Source organism: Nycticebus coucang, chromosome 15 (genome assembly GCF_027406575.1).
Source record: "Nycticebus coucang isolate mNycCou1 chromosome 15, mNycCou1.pri, whole genome shotgun sequence".
Taxonomy (NCBI): domain Eukaryota; kingdom Metazoa; phylum Chordata; class Mammalia; order Primates; family Lorisidae; genus Nycticebus; species Nycticebus coucang.
The window spans coordinates 45,657,893-45,670,469 of NC_069794.1; the positions used below are offsets into that span (position 1 = coordinate 45,657,893).

At 34.9% G+C, this 12,577-nt stretch overlaps 1 non-coding gene across 1 annotated transcript; it reads left to right on the plus strand.

The window, feature by feature from the left end:
• Nucleotides 1-8,900: 8,900 nt before the first annotated feature.
• On the plus strand, nucleotides 8,901-9,003 carry LOC128567035 (U6 spliceosomal RNA). Its single transcript, XR_008374710.1, has one exon. It is a non-coding gene; the product is annotated as a U6 spliceosomal RNA (small nuclear RNA).
• The last annotated feature ends 3,574 nt before the right edge of the window (nucleotides 9,004-12,577 follow it).

A 12,577-nucleotide genomic window follows, 5' to 3' on the forward strand; every position in this document is an offset into this window, starting at 1 on the left:
GGAAATACAAGTCAAAACCACAAAGAGATATTAGTGTACACTTGTTACCATTACTGGTATCAAAAAGACAAAAGATAACAAGTGTCAATGGGGAACCTGTACACTTTTGGGGGGATGTAAATTAGTAGAGCCCATATGAAAAACAATATGAAGTTTTAGCAAAAAATAAAAGTAAAAATAAAACTATAATATAATCGAGCAATAATCTATTGGGTATATATCTAAAAAAATGAAATAAGTATGCTAAATATCCACACTTTCATATCTATTGCAGCACTTTTCTCAATAGCCAGGTTATGAAATCAATTTTTGTGTACATGGAAAGATGAGTGTATAAAGAAAATGTGTTATGATTACATAATGCAATACTAGCCAGTCTTAAAGAAATAAGCCTGTCATTTGTGACAAAAAAGGAAACTGGAGGATTATGTTGTATGAAATAAGCCAGGAGCAGATAGAGAAGTATTCCAAAATCTCACTTAGATGTGGGATCTAAAATATGAAAACTCACAAAAACAGAGAGAGGAATAGTGGTCAGGTGTGGCCTTCTGGATCCTTGAGTTCAGCCTTTTGACTAAATCTAAATTTTCCTGAACAAATTATTTTAATAAAGGGATTTTTTCTGTGAAGTTTAGATTCAGTTCAGGGGGTGAACATGGGATTTGAGTGCCACATATCGCTTTGAAGTGACTGATTCCCCACTGCTGGTGGAGGAATAAATTGTTTAAACAGTAAAGCTTTTCAGTTAAACAAGATAAGTTCTGAAGACCGAATGTACTGCATGGTTACTATAGTTTTTAATGCTATATAGTATACTTTAAAATTTCTAAGAGATTAGATACTAAATGTTTTCAAAACATGCACACACCAAAAAAAATTATCAATATGTGAGGAAAGGGATACGTTCATTCCTTCATTTAATTATTTCACAAAGAACCTATATATCAAAGTTTCTTGTTCAAGGTCAGTTGTGGTGGTTAACACTTGTAAGTCTAGCACTTTGGGAGACTGAGGCAGGAGAATCTATTGAGGACAGAAGTTCAACACCAACCTAAACAACATGATGAGACTCCATCTCGACAAAAAAAAAAAAAAGTTGGAGAGCCATGGTCTTTAAAAATGGCTACTGGCAATTAGACCTGTAAGTTACTTTGGGGAAACTACCCAGGTGCCTCTTTAACCACCCTCTACCCACACTCCCTACCCCCACCGGACACTCCCTACACAAGTGGAATGTGTGGCAAAAGTTTAGTGAACAAAATCTTTAAAAACATCACCAGTACCTTATAATTTTAGACATCTCAGAAAAAATACAAAAACTTTCAAAGTAAAAGGTATTCCATACTATCCTTGTTGTCAGACCAATGAGTCTGTCTACCTGTCACCCAAGCCAATCAATGGAGAAGCAGATGAAAGACCAAAAATTCCACTTTTATTTGCAGAAAAGCCAGCAATTCTGGAGAGCAGGGAGGATCTTCTCAAGGAACTATTCTGTTCTTCTATTTCTCTCTGTTACTTTTTTATCTTACAGTAAAAGCAGGCATCAGAAATGCTTTTAATCATAATAATATACATTAAACAGATTCCTTCTCATAGGTCATAAGGTTACAGAATATCACCCTGTCTCAAAGTGATTATATCTTTAAAGTATTTTTACTAAAATTTATTGTTAACCAGTACTCCGGGTTGTGTCATTAGGGTAAGGAGGAAGGAGACACAACTACCAGTGCTAAAGCCCTCGGATGAGTAGGGTGTATTGTTGCTCCATAGAGGCCATTTAGGTTGGGTGAGCCAAAGCTGATCTAATTCTTGGGAGAACACCCTGTGATCTTCCCAGAACAGAGGAAGTGAGTGAGTGCTGCCACAAAGCCCTTTTCCCAGCCATTTTCTGAGAGGCTGACCTGGCTGTATGGTCTTTGGGATGTCCAGTCCCATAACAGAAGGCCTTGTACATGAATAGAATCACTCTAGATGGCAGCAAATAGGCTCATCTGTCCCCTCCAGGACCTGTCCAGCAGTGCCCTGTATGTAATGGTTATTTAGTATAACAGTGACTACCATCACCCCTATATATCAGGACAAGTTTTTTGGTTTGTTTGTTTGTTTTAAATGCAACAAACAAACAACACAAAAAAAGTTTGTTTATGCTTTAAACAACAAACAAAAAAAAAACGAGGTGTGGCACAGTGGCTCACTCCTGTAATCTTAGCACTCTGGAAGCCCAAAACAGGAAGGTTGCTTGAGCTCAGGCATTGAAACCAACCTGAGCAAGGAGACCCTACCTCTACTAAAACTAGAAAAATAGCTGGGCCTTGTGGGGGCTGCCTGTAATCCCAATTGCTCCAAAGGCTGAGGCAGGAAGAGCACTTGAGCCCAAGAGTTTGAGGTTCCTATAAGCTATGCTAATGCTACAGCACTCTAGCCTGGGGCAACAGAGCAAAACATAAACAAGCAAGCAAACAAACAAACAAATAATTAAAACAAAACAAAACAAAAGGACAACACAACTCATTTATGCTTGGAGGGAGTAATCTAGAATGTTGAATTATTACAATTAATCCCAACTACTTATTTTCAGGAATAAACATAATTTAAGACAGCAAAATTACAATTAAAAAAAAATTCACTGAGAAATGGTTGTGTTAGAAAAAAAAGTTTAGACAAATTGGACATGAAATCTCTATATGTCAATTATCAGGGTGATGATCTAAGCAAAGTGTTTACTTCTCGGAGTCACAGTTTTCCCTTTCATCTAGGGCCTCTCTCATCTTCTCCTCTTCAGCACAGCATACACGAACAGGTTATGAACTTAGGATTGGAGTTTTAGAAATAAATCAGTTTTGAAATTATGACAAAAAACTGTTTTTCCTGTGTTTTTTTTTTTTAACTTCTCATGGCATTGTAGATAAAATTTCTGTTTGTTTAGATGACTGCTCATATGGAAACTAATAAAAGAAAATTATTTTTAAAGTGAATTTTATACCATTAAATATGTTATGAGCAGCATTTTTAGAATTTTTTTAAGTTCTTTTAACTAGAACCATATTTCATTAGATCTATGTTTTTCTTCTACAACATTCTGTTTTACCATTTTCAAGGAAATTTAATAAATCAATCTAGTCAAAGATAAAATGTTCCATTTCATAAAGATTAAATACCAATTACTGTTAACATATGGATTAATGAGAAAATATTAAAATGAGGATTCAGCTATTAACTTGATCCATGATGATTAAAAAAAAAAAAAAAAAAACAGGGGACTGAAATTTTATGGTTCTAAAGTTCCTAGTAATATTTTTGATATTTAAAGTTTGACCCTAAGGCAGTCAGTTGAGATGATATAGCATAAAGATATACTTTTATAATCTCTAGTCTTTTATCTGCTGATTCCATTTTAAGCTCTGTTAACTGCTGTGGTTTTGGAAAAATGGTGATGTCAGTAGTTGACATTCTCAGAACCCTCTTAAAAGTGTGATTTTAAAGGAATGAAAGAAGAATTGATTAGGAGAACTTAGGGGTAAAAGGAAAGATCTTCATTAACATTACTAGCATAAGAGACATTTGTGGGGGAAGTAAGATGGCATGCCAGAAGGATTGCTCAGCTGAGGTCTTCTGGAATGACTGGGGAAAGAGAGAGACCCCAAGAACACTTTGTGGATACTTTACTCAGAATTGTAGCTCTTGGAGCACAGCAAGGAGGTGGTAGACTAGATACAGAATATAATCCAGAGTGGTGGAAGTATGATGAATTAGGCAAGTGCTTGTGACGAGCTGGGATTGGCTGTCCCTTCACAAGATCCTGGATGGGAGGAAGCCTTTCTGGAGTATTCAGTTATTGGGGGAAGGTGCACACTGAGTGGAAAGCTTGGAAGAGTGGGTGGACTTGAACAGCATATGGCAACCAGATTTGAATGCTGGTTGGAGTGGATTTGCCATAGGTTTGGTGAAGGGGCTGCCATTGTGGGATGGTTGTGAGACATCTTAGCAGGGGTTTAAAGCATGTCTGTCTTAATTCTTCCTGCTGGGATCAGAACTCCACTCTTGGGATAGGCTGAAGGACTCCCACACCCCATAGGAACTTAAGTCATGGGGTACTGTGAGACCTGCCCCAGAAGGATTCAGGTAAGCTTTAAGATCCCAATGCTGAGAAAACAATCAAGACATAGCCAAAGGCAATTGAGTTTGGCATAAGGACCATAGAAGTTGCTGGCTGTGCTGTCTCCTAAAAAAACAAACAAACAAAAAAAGTGCCACCTGGTGTCACGGCAAAATATTGCAACATATTGTCATCAGAAGCAAGGACTCCTGTTTTTCATTTGGCCGCATGGAAGACTTCTACATTGAAGCCACTTCAAGACCTAAGCTCTGAGAGAAAGTAATTTGAAGCAAAGGAGGCAGTGAGAAGGAAAAAAGAGGACAAGGAAGAAACAACAAGAAAGAACACATGAGAATGAACCAACAGGAAAATTCAGGCAACATGAAAAACCAAAACACAGCAAGGGACCCCCAAGGAACCATGAGTCAGCTACTGCAGAAGATTCAACCTATAAAGAAATAATGAACTTGACAGAAAGGGAATTTAAAATATTGATAATAAAAAAAAGAGAGAAAATGGAAAGACATAACCTAAAGTCAGATGAGAGATATGTAGAATATAGAAAGGATATAATGGAGCTTAAGTAAAGAAAGGACACAATCAGGGAATGTATAGATGCAGTAGGAAATATCAAAAATAGGTTAGACCCAGGAGAAGAAAGAACCTCAGAGCTAGAGCATAACGTTTTCAAGTTAACTGAGGTAGCTAAAGAGGAAGAAAAAGAGAGAGAAAACAGAACAGGTTCTTAAAGAAGAATGATACTCCAAAATGCTTAAACATATGAATAATAGGGATTTCTGAAGGGGAAGAAAATTGTTCCAAAGGAATGGAAGCCCTGCTGGACACTATCATAAATGAAAACTTCCCAAGTTTTCCTGAAGAACACGACAAAGTCCTTTCAGATGGATATAGGACTCCAGGTCATCTGAACTCAAACAGAACCTCTCCAAGACACATTCTAATGGAGCTGTCCAAAGTCAAGATGAAAGAAAAAATTCTGCAAGCACCCAGGAGTAAGCACCAACTGACCTACAGAGGCAGAGCCATTAGGATGACAGCAGACTTTTCAACTGAAACTTTCCAAGACATAAGAACATGGTCATCTACCTTCAACATTCTTAAACAAAACAATTTTCAGCCCAGAATTCTGTATCCTGTTAAACTAAGCTTCAAAATTGATGTGGAAATCAAATCTTTTGTAGCTATACAAGTACTGAGGAAAATCGCCACAACAAGATTAGCTCTGCAGGAAATACTTAGACCTATTCTGAACACTGACCATCATGATGGACCACCTGCAAAGTGAACACCCAAAAGCTAAAGGTCAAAACTTAGCTTCCACAATGGTACAAAGATTAAATTATACAACAGACTTTCACAAAATAGTATAAATAGAACTCAACAATATTTATCAATTTTCTGATTAAATATCAAAGAAATGAATTCATTACTTAGGAGGCACAGTCTGGCTGATTGGATAAAAAAACACAAGACATCCACATGCTGTCTCCAGGAAACACACTTTGCATTGAAGGACAAATAAACAGTCAGGGTTAAAGGACTGAAAACAGTATTTCATCCGAATGGAAATCAAAAGAAAGGAGGGATTGCAATCTTATTTTCAGATAAAAGCAGATTTAAAGCAATTAAAGTTAAGAAAGACAAAGATAGACACTTCATAGTGGTCAAAGGAATAATACAACAAGAAAACATTTTAATTTTAAATATTTATGCATCCAACTTAAATGTGCCCAGATTTATGGAACAGAGGTTTATGGGTCTGAGCAATATGATATCCTATAACGCATTAATAGCTAGGGACTTTAACATACCTCTGACAGAACAGAAAGTAAACAAAGATACAAAGGACTTAAATGTGACCCTAGAACAAATGGGATTAATACACACATACAGAACACATTATCCCAAAGCTAAAGAATACCATTTCTCATCAGCCCATGGCATGTACTCCAAACTAGACAACCTCCTAGGATACAAATCAAACTTTAGCAAAATTAAAAGAACAGAAATTATACCTTGTATCTCCTCAGACCACAGGCTATAAAGATGGAACTCAACTCCAACAAAAACGTTCATCTCCACACAAAGATTTGGAAATTAAACAACCTTATCCTGAATAAAAATTGAGATCAGGAATAAATAAAAGAGGATATCTTTAATTTCCTCAAACATAACAACAATAAAGACACAAGTTACCAAAAGCTGTAGGATACAGCAAAAGCAGTCTTAAGACAGAAATTTGTCAAATTAGATGCCAACATTTAAAAAACAGAACGAGAGCACATGAAAAAACTCATGAACCATAGTATGGAATTGAAAAAAAGAACAGTATAATCCCAAACCCAGCAGAAGAAAATAAATAACCAAAAATAAATTAGAGATTAATGAAATTAAAAATGGAAGAATCATTCAGAAAATTAACAAAACAAAGAATTGATTTTTTCTTTTTTTTTTATTTATTTTTTATTTTTTTATTAAATCATAACTGTATACAATGATATGATTATGGGGCATCATACACTCACTTCATAAACCATTTGACACATTTTTATCACAGTGGTTAACATAGCCTTTCCGGCGTTATCTCAGTTACTGTGCCAAAATATTTATATTCTACATTTACCAAGTTTCGCAAATACCCCTGTAATATGCACCACAGGTGTGATCCCACCGATTCCCCTCCCTCTACCCACCCCCCAGAATTGATTTTTTAAAAAACAAATAAAATCAATAAGCCTGTGACCAGATTAAGTAGAAGCAGAAAAGTAAAATCTCTAATAATGTCAATCAGAAAAGATAAAGGGAAAATAACAACAGATGTCACAGAGATACAAGAGATCATCTCTGAGTACTACAAGAAACATTGTCCCAAAATTTGACAATGTGGAGAATATGGATGAATACCTGGAATCCCATCCTCTCCCTAGACTTAATCAAGAAAATAATAGAACTTTTGAGCAGACCTTTTAAAGAACTGAGATTGAAGAAACAATAAAAAACTCCTACCCCCCCAAAAAATAATAATAAAAATAAAAATAAATGCCCTATACCAGATGGCTTCATATCAGAATTATATCAAACCTTCAAAGAATAGCTTACATCCTTCCTGCAGAAATTACTGTAAAAAATTGAGAAGGAAAGAATCTTAGTAAACATAAACAGTGTCTACCATATCCACAGAACCAAAAACAAAGACCATATGACCCTCTCAATGGATGCAGAAAAAGCATTTGATAAAATATAACATCCTTTTCTAAATTGAATTCTGAAAAATATAGGCATAAGTGGTACATTTCTTAATCTGTTCAAAACCATCTATGACAAACCCACAACTAATATTATACTGAATGGAGTAAATCTGAAAGCTTTTCCAGTTAGAACTAAAACCAGATAAGGTTGTCCTATATCACTACTATTCAACAGAGAGCTGGAAGTTCTAGCCAATATAATCAGGTATGAGAAGGAAAGAAAGGACACCCCAAATGGGGACAGAGGAGGTCAAACTTTTGCTCTTTACTGACAATATGATCTTATACCTGGAGAACCCAAAAGACTCAACCACAAGACTCCCGGAAGTGATCAAAAAATACATTAATGTCTCAGGATATAAAATCAATGTCCAAAAATCAGTAGCCTTTGTATGTGCCAATAATACCCAAGAACACAATTCCCTTCACGGTAGCTTCAAAAAAAAAAAAAAAAAAACCAAACAAACAAAAACACAGAATATACCTAGGAATATACATAACAAAACAGCTGAAAGAACTCTACAAATAAAATTATGAAATCCTAAGAAAAGAAATAGCAGAAGATATTAACAAATAGAACACACTGTGCTCAGGGCTGGTAAGAACCAGCATTGTGGAAATGTTTACACTGCCCAAAGCAATCTACAGATTCAGTGCAATCCCCATTAAAATACTATCATCATACTTTCAAGACTTGGAAAAAATAATTCTTGTTTTGTATGGAGCAAGAAGAAATCCCACAGACAAGTTAATAGTAATAAAAACAAAGCTGGGGGGTTCTTACCCTATAAGGCCATAGTGATCAAAACATCATGGTATTTGCAAAAATATAAACATACTGAGATTTGGAACTGAATAGAAAACCATGAGATGAAACTAACATCTTACAGCCACCTTATCTTTAATAAACCAAACAAGTTCATACACTGGGAAAAGGATCCCTATTCAATAAATGGTGCTGGGAGAACCAGATAACCATGTGTAAAAGACTAAAACTGGACCTGCACCTTTCTCCACTTAAAAAAATTGATTCAAGATTGATAAAAGATTTAAAATTTAAATATAAGGCATTAAGCAACAAAAATCCTCAAAGAAAGTGTGGGGGAAACTCTTGAAGATATTGGCCTGGAGAAAGATTTCCTGCAGATTTCCATGGCATTGCAACAACAAGAATAAATAAATCAGACTTCATTAAACTGAAAAGTTTCTGTACAGCTGAGGAGACAACAACCAAAGCAAATAGCCATCAGAATGGGAAAGATAATTGCATGCTTGATTGGATAAAATTTGATAACTAGGATCTACAGAGAACTGAAATTAATGAACAACAAAAAAAGCCAATAATCCTATATATCCTGGACAAGTGACATGAATAGCAACATCTCTAAGGAAGACAAACAAATGGCTAAGGAACATATGAAAAATTCTCATTGTCTCTAATCATCAGACAAATGTAAATCAAAAACACCCTGAGATATCACCTAACCCCAGTGAGAATGGTCCACCTCACAAAGTCTCAAAACTGCAGATGCTGCTTGCTTCGGCAGCACATATACTAAAATTAGAACGATACAGAGAAGATTAGCATGGCCCCTGCACAAGGATGACATGCAAATTTGTGAAGCGTTTCATATTTTTATACAAAAACAAAACAAACAAACAAAAAAACTACAGATGCTGGCATGGATGTGTAGAGAGTGGAACACTTTTACATTGCTGGTGGGACTGCAAACGAATACAACTTTTATGGAAGGAAGTGTGGAGAATACTCAAAGAACTCAAATTAGCCCTCCCATTTGATCCTGGAATCCCATTACTAGGAATCTACTCAAAAGAAAGAAGAAATCCTTTTACCATACGGACACTTGCACTAGGGTGTTTATCGCAGCTCAATTTACAATTGCCAAAATGTGGAAATAGCCTAACTGCCACAAACCCAGGAATGAATTAACAAGCTGTGGTATATGTATACCATGGAATACTATTCAGCCACTAAAAAAGATGGAGACTTTACATCTTTTGTATTAACCTGGATGGAAGTGGCACACATTCTTAGTAAAACATCACGAGAATAGAGTAGCAAGAATTCACCATACTCTAGTCTACTACGAAGGTAGTAAGTGAGCTAATACAAGGGAGGGGTAGGGAGAGCAAGTGAAGAGAAGGGAAGAGGGAGGGGACAGAGGGTCTCGGGGTATGGCACACCTCTTAGGAGGCGGGACACAATATAAGAGGGACTTTCTCTAACAAATGCAATCAGTGCAATCTAATTCTTTTTATCCTCAATGAATCCCAAACACGGAAAAAAAAAAAAAATCATTACTACCATAGAGTGTGGTCATAAGCTTGTATTTTGGTGGACAGGAAGTACTTTTACAAAAGGTTGGCATTATCTCTTTTCTTCCAGTATTTTCCAGATTTCCAGGCTTCCCAGCAGAAACCTACAAAACAAACTTAAACCATACTTAGAACAACTGTGAAGAGTGCAGCAGATAGGGTGACAATCTACAAGAGGGAGAGGAGGCCAGTCTAAGGATCAAGGAAAAATTTTATTAGGAGGAAAGAACAGAAAGAAATATGACCAGAAGTCAGCTCCCTGTCACCTTACTCCAAAAGGATTTATTAACCTTAGTGTGTTTGGAATGTGACAGAGGCTTGCTGGGTGAATCATTCTGTTTTGCAGAGGATCTAATCTTCAAACCAAGAGCAGGGAAAGTTGCTGTTCTGTTGTATCCCAGGAACACTGGCCTTGAAATGGTCCAAGGATATGGGGTAGGAGTCTTCTGGGGTCATGAAATTTGATTTCAGCTAACTAGCTGTACTCCCCCAAAAGTCTATATTTTATTAGGGTTGGGAAGATTCCTTCCACACAGATTATATGCATACTACTACACATTCATGTTGAATATTGCATTAAAATTATTTAAAATTGAATCTTACTCCAGGATTTCATTTTTAAATATTTTTGGAAAAAAAAATGTTAATTTATTTAAAAATAAAATATGTAGATGTAGAAATGATTAGAAAAAATAAAATCTAAAATTATTAAGATTAAAATGTAACATTTGTCTTTGTAGATAAAATATTAATTCTTTCTACATATATAATTATGAATGTTATTTTTCAACAATTTGGTTTCACATTGCTAGATTATTTTTAAAAGACATATGGCTAGGGCAGAAGAGAAGATTAATTTACAAACTATAATTTCATGCCTTGATTTCTTTACATCATGCTAAGAACTTTATGACTTTATAAACCCCTAAGAAGAAATTTTTTACACACATGGAATATACCAATGAGATAATGGCTTAGCCTAATGACACTAAGGTTTTCAGTTTATGTTTGCATGGCATAAAAACATACTATTTTACATATTACAGTAGTTCTATTAATAAAGATATACTTCTCTAAACAATGATATTAATCATCACTTGAGTTTGTATCACTAGACTAGTAAATTGCTAAAGCTTTGATTTGTAGTATACAGGGTGGCCATCAAGTTTGTGTGCAAATTAAAATAGTGTGCAATTTAAAATTGCACATAAACTTTATGGAAAGCCTGTATTTTTAAAATGATGTGTGTGAACTAGGTGAAAGGTGGGATGATCTGTCTTTTTGTTTTTCTTTTTAAAGGAAGCCATAATGTATTTTTGTTAAAGAATATTGTGTTTCAAAGCAAATCTTTATTAAGAAATTGCTTTTATCTCTCTTGTATCAGGCAGGTAAACTGCAGAGAATATCTTGAAGTTTTTTTTCTCCAAGTTTGTAGTATCATTATGTTCAATGTGGAGATGTCCATGAAAAATTCAATGACACTAGTGCCACCTTTGAGGAGATCTTCATGATAAATTGTATCCAAAGTGTACTGTTCCCCTACTTTCAACTACACTAGTGCCACCTCTGAGGAGATCTTCATGATAAATTGTATCCAAAGTGTACTGTTCCCCTACTTTAATCCTAGAAGAGGGTAACACACTTTTCAGATGATCCATTGGTGTAAGGTGAATCAGTAGTAATATCTATCAACATTAATTCTATAAAATATACTGATATTCAACTTTATTATTATGAGACATTAAGTTTGATGTAGTCATTATCTATCAGTGCATTTGTTGAACTCCCATGAGTCATGTGCATTATTGGAAATGATCTGAGTTTAATGAGAAGTGTTATATGTATTTCTTCAAGTTAATAGGGATAATCTTACCAGATTTTTGCATATTACAAAGGGAACTTGTGGATTATGTAATTTTAATTCAATGAAACTCACCTTTATCAAGTAAATAAAAGATTTTTAAAAGAGTTCTAAAAATGAATCAAAACAAAAATTACCAAAAAATTGGCAAAGCTAAAATTTCTATTCCAAATAGAAAGAGCTTAGCCTCAGTAAGAGGAAAACAGTGAGAAACTCATCTGATATGAAATAAAGTTATAAACAATCATTAAATTATGTGAAATAAAAGTTGGATCAATTGCTGCCAATGATGAGCTTTCCCTATCATCTCTTATACCTTGAGATAATGGGTACTGATGCATGAGTAATAAAAAATCAAAAACATTCAGAATAGGAAGGAAGCATGAAAAATGCTTTGCAATAATTAACATCATTTGAAATTCAATCCAAAACTTAAAAAAATAGACATATTTAGTAATGTTTTGAACATTCTAATTTATAATAAATAACCATTGGGGTGAGGAGAGGAATGCCACATATACTGTACACTCTTATATGTTGGGAAGCTTCTTTTAAGATTACTTAAGTAAAAGAAAGACAAATTGTGTTCTGGCTTACTTTAAAAAAAAAAATAAAAGACTCACATAATACTTGGAAATAGAATTTATTCTTCCAAGAAAAATAGTACTTATTTTTAAGTAAATACAATTTTTAGAGGTACACACACAAAAGAATTTCATAGATTAGGTGATACCTGTGGCTCAAAGGGGTAGGGCGCCAGCACCATATGATGGAGGTGGTGGGTTCAAACCCAGCCCTGGCCAAAAACTACCAAAAAATTAGAAGAATCAAGCATTTTTAAAAAAACCACACAACATGAGAGATTTTTTTTTACAACATTAGATAGATCTAGTAATATTTCCAGCCAGCCAATTCATAATATTTAAAAATTTTGGCATCAACAAAAAGTACACCCAAAAAATACTTTGGAGTGAGTCATTAAATAAAATACACACTAGGAAAGATATATTTCTA